Raw genomic sequence first — 9,295 nt, forward strand, 5'->3', positions numbered from 1 at the left:
TTTTTTTTTTTTTTTTTGTGGTTTTTTCGATGATCAGAAGTTTTTAAGGACAGAATTTCAAACCAACATCAAGATAAATGAAGAAGGCAGGGCACTAAACCATGATGCATTTAATATTAGCTCATAGGGGGTGGACTTCGGCATTGGTTACGTATCATCTCACTGTGACTGAATACCAACAAGAAGCAATTTAATGGAAAGGGGGCTTTTTTGGTTATATAATCTCATGGTGTCTGGGGCTCTATCCGAGATGGCAAGAACTCACAGCATGACCTATTCCATCTCTGTGGATCAAGCAGCATTCTCAGGTCAGGACTGGGGTGGACCACAATCCTGTCACTTGCGTTTTCCATCTAGTCCCCATGTCCACAAGGTTCTATAGCCTTTCAATGCAACACTTCTAGCAGGAGACAAATATTCAAACACAGGAACATTTCATATACAAACCATAAAAATATCTACCCATAACAAAGTAATGCCTAGGTACCATTTGGTTTTGGATTTTCTCTTCCAGGAATAAGCATGTAACAACTGGATTTAAACCCAATTTTAGCCTTTAATTCAAATCCTTCAAATTCTTCAAGTACCCCTGTGGGAAGCTAGATCAGCCCAAGGCTTCCTCAGAAGCTGCAATGAAAGGACAAAGGGCACTTTCGTTCTCTGTCCTTGTCCAGGAATGGACTTAGCAAGGCTTGGCTGACTCAGTGTCTTAGAGGAGTCAAGGTTGTGGCTTCTGGAGGCCCAACTCTTCCCCTCTGGGCTGTGCTTATTGACTAAAGCAGCATTATCTGAGGTATAGCTCGTGCTCTCTTTGACAACACTGTTTAACTTAGTACTTCTTAATTAACCTGCTTCACACAAGACGAAGCTTATGAAAGACTTCCATACCTGAGATTTTATCTTCTCTATCTTTCTCATCCCCTGCTACCTTACCAGTAGGACCCTGTCAATGAAGGACCCACTGGTCCAGATCAACTTAACAGGAACACAGAGCTAAGGCTCCCATTGTCCTTTCATCTGAGCCTCTGAGAAAGGTTTCGGTAAGTCTGGCTCTTCACATACCACAGATCTATTTGCTAGCAGGTACATTTTCATGTTAATCAGGAACTAACTTGATAACAAAGCATTAAGCTCAGCATGACCAGAGACCATGGGACCAAGCAGTGGGGAGTAGATGGGTTTGGAGTAGTTTAAAGTTGAATTGATCTTAGTAAAGTGACCACTCTTAGCTTTAGCTATCCCAGGTCCCTTAATCATAGTTCCATGACTACATGTGCAGATATGTATGCGTGACGGTATGTGTGTGCACACATAGGGCTGGACTGTCCCATCAGTGAGCCATGTGCTTGAAAGTGAGATGCAGAATAGGTTTTCACAGTTCCTGGCCATTGTTACTCACTTGCTTTTCCCTGGAAAAGCCTGTGGATTGAAATGCCCACATAGATCCTTGGAAACTAGTGAATAGAGAGTAGCAAGAGCGAGTACAAAAATAAAAACGTCTCTCTGCTATTGATGAGTTTGGGCTATGATTAATCCATCCCAAATTGAACGATCACCAACCAGAAACCTATTTAACATGCCAAAGCTTCTGAATACTCTGCCTTAGCCTAGGAGACTTTAACTATGCTCAAAACAGTTATCTTAGACTATACTTGAACAAAATCATCTAATATACACTCTGTTCAATAATACTGCCGAATACCTCACATAACTTATGGAACACTTTAATGAAAAACAGGATTTGGGGCAGGTATACTTTTATACCATCATAAAAAGTCATAAATATATTGGTTACATGTTGAAGACCAACTGTTATCCTGAATTTAAAATTTCAGAGTAAAATGGTGATAATAAATGTGCTGAGAAGATGGGCTTTGCTGCTAAAATGCTTGCTGCCCAAGCATGGGGAGCCAGAACCCATGTCAAATAGTGGAGCACAAGATGCATGCCCCTATAATCCCAGTACTCTAGGGGTAGAGCCAGGAAGATACCTGTAGCTTGCTGACCAGCTGGCCCAGCCAAATCAGCAAACTCCAGGTTCATCTTTAAAAAAATAACATAGAACGTGATTAAGGAACACATGTAGTGACATCTACCTTCATGCACATACAAGCTCTCACACACGTGTGCACACACACAAATGTATACATAAATGTCCACACAGAGATGCTTAAGAACAGCATCATTCATATTTTTCACTTGTACGTGCTCAGTGTGAGCACAGGAAACTATGGCAGTTGATGGCAATGGCTGGCTACCTTGTCGGTGACCTTCCCTGAGCTATCTGCATGAAGGAAGGGGGCTCTGAATCACCTAATCCATGCAGTTACTACTATTAATTTTTATCATAGAGCATATTCTCCAAAAAAGAGCTGGCACCGCTCTGGGTGATATGGTCATGAATATTACCCCTTCCCGCTGGCAATCATGTAGGAATTGATTGGACCCAGCGTGACTCCTTCTGCTACAGTGCACACCTGGAGATCTCACTGCATGAAGAGTCAGACTGGATGTTCAAAATTGAGCAAGTTTATTTATTATCTGAAGAGAGAGTTGGATAAATGGGGAGCCTTGGGGAAATAATTTTTGCAGGTAGCATTCAGCTTCAAGCGGCTGTGATATCTCTCTGCTATTTCCTGATAGCAACTTTTTTTTTTTTTTTTTTGTGCAAAGAAAAACAGGGAGACTTTTTTTTCCAGAAAGATTTACTATCTCGTGTCAAAATGATCCTCTCACAGATATGGTTTCCCTGTGAAATTTCACTGACATCCTGGGCCAGATTCTTGAAAAATGATTTGTGTTTTTTCCCCCTTCATTTCTAATTTATTGGATTATAATAGGTAATTCTTTAACCCCTTCTGAACCTGTTTCCACGAAAGCAAAAATAAAAACCAGGACGTCTAGACTATATAAAAAAATGTCAAGGGAACTGGGTAGAAATTTTTGATGTTATGGAAGAAAGAAACAACATACGTTGTAGTAGTGATCATTTTCATTATTTTTTAAACCTGCCTAGAGAATAAGACTCGCACTGCAGCACAGGTGGGGAAGAGATGATTTAATGCTTTAGTCAACTGGAAGGGAGGGGCTCTTCCCCAAGGCCTTCACGGGGTTCGACGTTTTCAGCTCCTGATATCTGAACAATCAGGCAGGATTTCAGTAAGGGCATCTGAAGTACAAGTAGAATGTCTGTTAGGCCAAAAGTAAGTTTTAACATTTCACTGAAGAAGACACAGAGATTTCAGAAACTCTGTTGACTTCCCAGATGGTAAAAGCCCCTAAAATAGAAATTATTATTTTGTACCTCATTTTTCCCATCCTGCTTTCTATAGTCTACTAGAAGAGGGCTTCAATATACGGTTGATGATAAGGATGTCATGTAACTGTGGATGAGTTAAAAAGCGAATAGCCTGGTGCCACCTGTTTGAATTTTGCTTGTTGTGTTCAATAATAGTTCATGGTAAATTTACAAAATAATAATTACTGTGAAATTGAAAAATTATTACTCCTCACTGTAAATACTGTGACTGATTTATTTCTGTGTGTATAGACACAGAAATACATGCATGCACACATGTATGTAAAAGGTTTGTACATACATCTAGAACAAAGGTTGTGTCACTTTAAAATAGTTATGATTAGCTATTTTAAAATTAATATTCTACTGTGAATATTTTCTCAAGTAAATAGTGCCAAAGGCATGGCTGGGTGCATGGTGACATGATACATTTTCTAGTAGCATTTGGATATTTGAATCTTAGTTTTAAAAAATAACTATGATGATTTCCCTGTATTCAGATGTGTCCAGCCTACAGCCTGTGGGCTGTATTCAGATGCATGAGGTCAAAGATAGCTATGAGTATAGCGCAACATACAACTACAAGCTTACTTAAAACATTATGAGATTTCCTTTTTTTACAGTTATTTTTTTATACCTCACACACTTCTTGAGTGTCGACTTTGTAGATGACAATGTGGTATACAATGGCGAAGGACGAGACATAACTGCATGGTAGAGTTTAAACTCTCTAAGCAGATTTCCCATAAGGAAGGACTGTCCGCAAGTTCTTGACCATCTTTCGCTATGTGTGCCCCTTGTCTGTGAGTGTTTGCTTTACTGTGGGTAAGTTTGCCTGTCTTTTGAGGAAACAGAAACAACCATTTCTATCTCCAATCATCAGAAAGGTAGCAGGCGGGAAGAGGAGCTTTCAGACAGAGAGTTATAGAAGAGAATCAGGAAAAAGATGTCTCCCAACAAAGAGAATCCCAGGATGTGAAGGCTTCACTGATGAAGTTTGCTCTTACAAAACAAATAGAAATTATTCTCAAACTATTGTCAAATATAAAGAAAAGAAATCTCACTTTATGAGAACAGTATTAGCCTTTTACCAAAAGCAGATGTGGCTACATACAGCCACAGTAAAAGAAGACACAGAGCAGTATCCCTGGTGAACAAAGCTGCAGAAGTTTTCAACAAAAAGGTCACAAACCAATTCTGACTGCATGCACAAAAGGAGTATACACGGTCACCAAATGGGCATCATCTCAGGGCTAAATGGAAAGTAAGTCAACAAATGACTCAAACCAGGAGAATGAAAAACAGAAATCATGCAATCATATAGACAGTTGCAAAAAAATTCAATAAACTTCAAGATAAACTATAGCAGCAGCAGCATGACCATCATCATCGTCGTCGTCACCATCATTGTGCCAGCCAGATCTCATGGCACAACTCTGGAGTCCCATCAGTGTGGGAGGCTAAGGTCAGAAAGCCATGTCCAGACTCCTTGGACTACGGAGTAAGGCCAAGACCAGTATAGGCAATGTGGTGAGAATCTGTTTAATTTTTTGTTAATAGAAAAATGATCTTTGGATATAAGTCACAGTAGAGCATTTGCCTAGCATGAGAAGGGTCTTGTGTTCATTCCCTAGTGTAAGGCAGCAGTGTGTAGTGGGGATGGTCTATAGATGACAACCCACAGCCAGAACCACACTGAATAAGGACACATGCTATGATTTATTCCAGGATCAGAAACAAGGTAAAGGTCGATTTGCTCATACTGTTAGTCAACACAGTATTTCAAGTCTGAGCCAGCACAGCTAGTTAAGAGAAGAATCCAAGGCATCTGAATAGGAGGGCAGGAGGAGAAGTTATCCCGGTTTGCAAGCAGCATGGTTCTGTATGGCAATAAGGCTAGACTGCACCGAGAATGTTAAAACTGACCAGCCAATTCAGTAAGTTGGCACGATATAAAATCAATTTCAAGAATCGATGGTATTTGTATATATCAATTGCAAAACTGCTGGAAAAACAATCTTAATGCTAGCTGTTACAGCAAATAACCTGTATAAATAAATTTAACCGAGGAAGTGAATTATCTCCACAATGAACATTACAGAACACCAATGAAGGAAACTAAAGATAACACAGCAAATGGAAACACATTCCATTTTCCAGACTAATTAATATTGTTAACATGCCCACACTATACAGCGGGATCTACAGAAGCCATGTAATTCCTATCAAATGCTAATGACATTCTTCACCGAAATAGGAACAAGGAAAAAAAAAGAAAAAGCTCCTAAAACTTAGATAAAACCACTAATGACTGTGAATAGCCAGAACATTCCTGAGCAAAACAAAGAAAGCTGGAGGCAGAATAACATTGTAGCCCAACACACTGCAAAGGACACACACAGAGAAGTGCAGTGGGAAGGCGAATGTAGGATAACAGCCACATCATTATGACCAATCTGTCCCCAGCAACAATAACAAACCAGCAAAAATATACATTAGGAAAACAAGTCTCCTTAATAAAGGATGCAAGCAAGGCTGGCCATCGACATGCAGAAGAATAAAGAGCTTTTTCTCTTGTTTTTTAGATACACATATACGAAAACACTCAGAGACATTGTCTAGGTGAAGACTTTTCCTTCAGCTATGACCACCGAGACCACCACCTACAAAAGTCAAGATGGACCAATGAGACTGGCTGCAGTCTAAAAACTCTTGCACAAGTGGAATAATCAAGAGTTTAAACGATGACTTACAGAGTGGGATAATATTTGCAAATTACTTATCCATGATCAGAATAGTAACCAGAAATGGGTAGTTCTTAAAAGACACATGCAGATGGCCAATAAGAGCTGGAGGATGTTCTTAGCGTTTCTAATCATCAGGGAGGTACAAATTAAAACCATGATGAAATATGACACCCCTCTGTGTGTGTGTGTGTGTGTGTGTGTGTGTGTGTGTGTGTGTGTGTGTGTGTNTGTGTGTGTGTGTGTGTGTGTGTGTGTGTGTGTGTGTGTGTGTGTGTGTGTACATGTTTGTTTAGGTGTGTGTGTATGGGTGCACATATGCCCATGTAGAGGCTACAGTTCAACATTAAGTGTGACTCTTCAGAAAGGGTGTCTCTCTGGCCTGAGGTTTGTTGAGTAAGCAGGCTGGCTGGTCAGGAAACCCAGGGAGCTGACTCTTCTTTCTCCCCAGTTCTGGGATTAAAATATATTGTCTTCCCATTACTGTCTACACTGAATGAACGAATGAATGAATGAATGATAACAAATGCACATCACCATGCTCACCTTTTTATATGGGTTATAAGGATTGAATTTAGGTCTTTGTGCTTGCATAATAAGCACTTTGCCAAATGAGCCATTTTTCCAGTCCCTATACATACATACATAGTGTGTGTGTGTGTGTGTGTGTGTGTGTGTGTGTGTGTGTGTGTGTGTGCTGGCAAGGATGTGAAGAAAAGGGAATTCTCCTATGCTGGTAATAGAAATGCAAATTAGTGCAACTATTATGGAAAACAGTATGGAAGTTCCTCAAAACATTAAAAATAGAGCTGCCACATGATCTGGCAATCCCATTCCTGGGTGTATATCCAAAGGAGAGAAAACCAACACGTCAGAGAAATATCTACACTTGCGTGTTAATGCAGCACTCTTCGCCCTAGCTAACATGTAAAACCGAGCTAGAACTCTGTCAGTGGATACACAGATAAAGGAAATGGAAACTTAGTTGACATACAAATAATAAAATCTGTCATTTGCTGCAACATGGATGTAAGTCAGGACGGGCTCAGTGACCTATCAGGCATGAAAGACAAACACTGCACATTCCCTTCAAAGAAGACGCTGACAGTTGATTCCAGAAGTCAAGAATAGTGATTTCTAGAGCCAGGAACGATGGGAAAGGCAAGGGAGGAGAAGAAGTTGGTAATGGCTTCAGGGGTTTGATTGGCTAAGAGGAATAGATTCTCATATTCTGTAGCCCATTAGGGTGAGAATGGTTCAAACTAGTTAACAGGTATGAGTGACCCATTAAAATAGCTCATGAATGTTGAATGTTTCCAATACAAAGATATGATAACTCTCAGAGCTGCTTAATGGTCCCGGGTCCCATTGGGATGATGAACATATTTTAGACCTAGATAAAGGTCTCGGTTGTGCACTGTTAAAGTGTGAAATTGCTAATATAAGTGACATGGATTTCACTTCAGTTAAAAAGGAAGAAAATCCAGATGTTCATGTGAAACTCAGACTCATCCTGTAGGAGCTAAGGTACCTTGTGGGCATATAGCATGCACCTATGGCATCAGTGTGAGAGCCTAGGCACACATGTGGTATGGAGCCAGCATGAGAATAAGGTACCCAAGGAGATGGCATGAAGACACAGTGTAGGCTTAGGGGAACTGGGGAGGTGTGGAGGTGACACACTAGTGACTAAGGAAGAGGCAGTGGATGTAGAACCATCAATACCCTGTGAACAGTGGAGGTGGGTGTTAAGGGAAGGCCTGTACTCTCCATTCATTCTCTGACAGTTTTCAGAGGGTTTTCAAGGCCTCCCTTTATACACATTTCTGGTTTCTGGAGTTTGAGTTTTGTTTGATATAATGAGGTCTCCAGACATAAAGCCACACAATACAAGTATTTGGAGCCTCCACGGCAGAGTTCCGAAGTAAGGCCCATCACTTGGTACATTACTCTTGATTGATGGGTAGATTAATTAAGAAGCAGCCTATCAGAGGAGAAGCAGCACACTGTTTCATTGACTTACAGACAGTCTGTATGTGTTTCAGTCATCTGCAGTAGGAGCATCCTCTTCATATTCTTCCCCAGATCATGAGTGCCAGGCATCTTATTCAAACAGAAAACAAAATTAGCCATGGTTGGTCCAGAGTGGAATTTCTGAAACAGTATTTAAATTGACCTAGATATTGACAAGGATAACAGCAGAATGCTTGATAGTGGTTGGCAAATACAGGTTGTTCTTCTTTATTTCCTTGTGACATTACTGTCTGTGCAAATATATTTAATTCACATTACTATGTACATGGTACTGACAGCTGCAGCCTATTGAGGTGATTATAAACGCAATAGGAATAAATCATCCTTTGCTGACCCCTGAAAGAAAAATGTACACAAAACTGCTTCCCATCTTCCAAGGGACCTCTTACATTTTCCCAGTGAGTAACCTGGAGAAGAGACACACAGAGCTTCCTGGAAACACAGAGCAAGAGTCACACATCAATAGTATCATACTCATGGATGCTCTTGAACTTTCTCCTAATACTGTGGAGAGAGTGTGAAGGCTCTTCTCTGGAGAGCTTTATAGAGAAGAAAGCAAGTATGAGGGATTCCAGAACTCTCTCAAGGAGAGAAGTTCAAGAGAGGGTCTTTCTGAACTGGACTGAGACTGGATGAATAAAAACAGCGTAGGGGAGCCTTCCACATGGCAGCGGAACAACTTAAGGGGTTTCTGTTAGCAGTGCTTTCTTATATGAATTTTATTTCCTTAGAATACATTTATAATTTTCCTTTCATTTTCTTCAATACTAAATAGGTTATACACATTTCTGTTTTAACAAGCTAATCAATATCTTTTGAGTAAGTTTAGACAACGTGATAGAAACTCATGAGTAAGGCATTAGCCAGGCCATGTCATATGCAATTGGAAGTATGAGAGATAGAAACGGAGCTCAGGGGGAAAGCCTTTACTTGCCCAGCATGGACAAGGCCAGGAGTTCTATCACCAGGACTGAGAAGAAGAATTCAAAATTTAAAGAGTTGAAATCACTGTTTGCAGAGGTTGCAGCTAATGATGTGGTAGAGGGCTTCACTCAGATGTGTGAGGACTTTGATTCTAACCCTAGCACAGATTAAAAAAAATTTAAACTCTCTCTCTCTCTCTCTCTTTCTCTCTCTCTCTCTGTGTCTGTCTGTGTCTATGTGTGTCTGTGTCTGTCTGTGTCTGTGTCTGTGTGTCTGTGTGTGTCTGTGTGTGTGT

The 9,295-nt window shown here is 40.4% G+C and overlaps 1 protein-coding gene and 1 long non-coding RNA gene across 8 annotated transcripts in view; one reads left to right on the forward strand and one right to left on the reverse strand.

Moving 5' to 3' along the window:
* Frmd4a (FERM domain containing 4A) overlaps positions 1 to 9,295 on the forward strand; it is a 584,600-nt gene that overhangs the window by 111,827 nt on the left and 463,478 nt on the right. The window lies entirely within an intron of this gene.
* Positions 3,045 to 9,295, reverse strand: part of LOC110312661 — an 11,036-nt gene continuing 4,785 nt past the window's right edge. Inside the window, exons 2-3 of one of the 2 annotated variants that reach the window (XR_002380069.1) lie at positions 8,066 to 8,145; positions 3,045 to 3,189 (exon numbers count right to left, since the gene is read on the reverse strand). This is a non-coding gene — a long non-coding RNA (uncharacterized LOC110312661). The remainder of the gene's footprint in view (positions 3,190 to 8,065; positions 8,146 to 9,295) is intronic. The other variant, XR_002380068.2, reaches the window with a different exon arrangement.

The sequence above is a fragment of the Mus caroli genome, chromosome 2 (genome assembly GCF_900094665.2).
Source record: "Mus caroli chromosome 2, CAROLI_EIJ_v1.1, whole genome shotgun sequence".
NCBI lineage: Eukaryota > Metazoa > Chordata > Mammalia > Rodentia > Muridae > Mus > Mus caroli.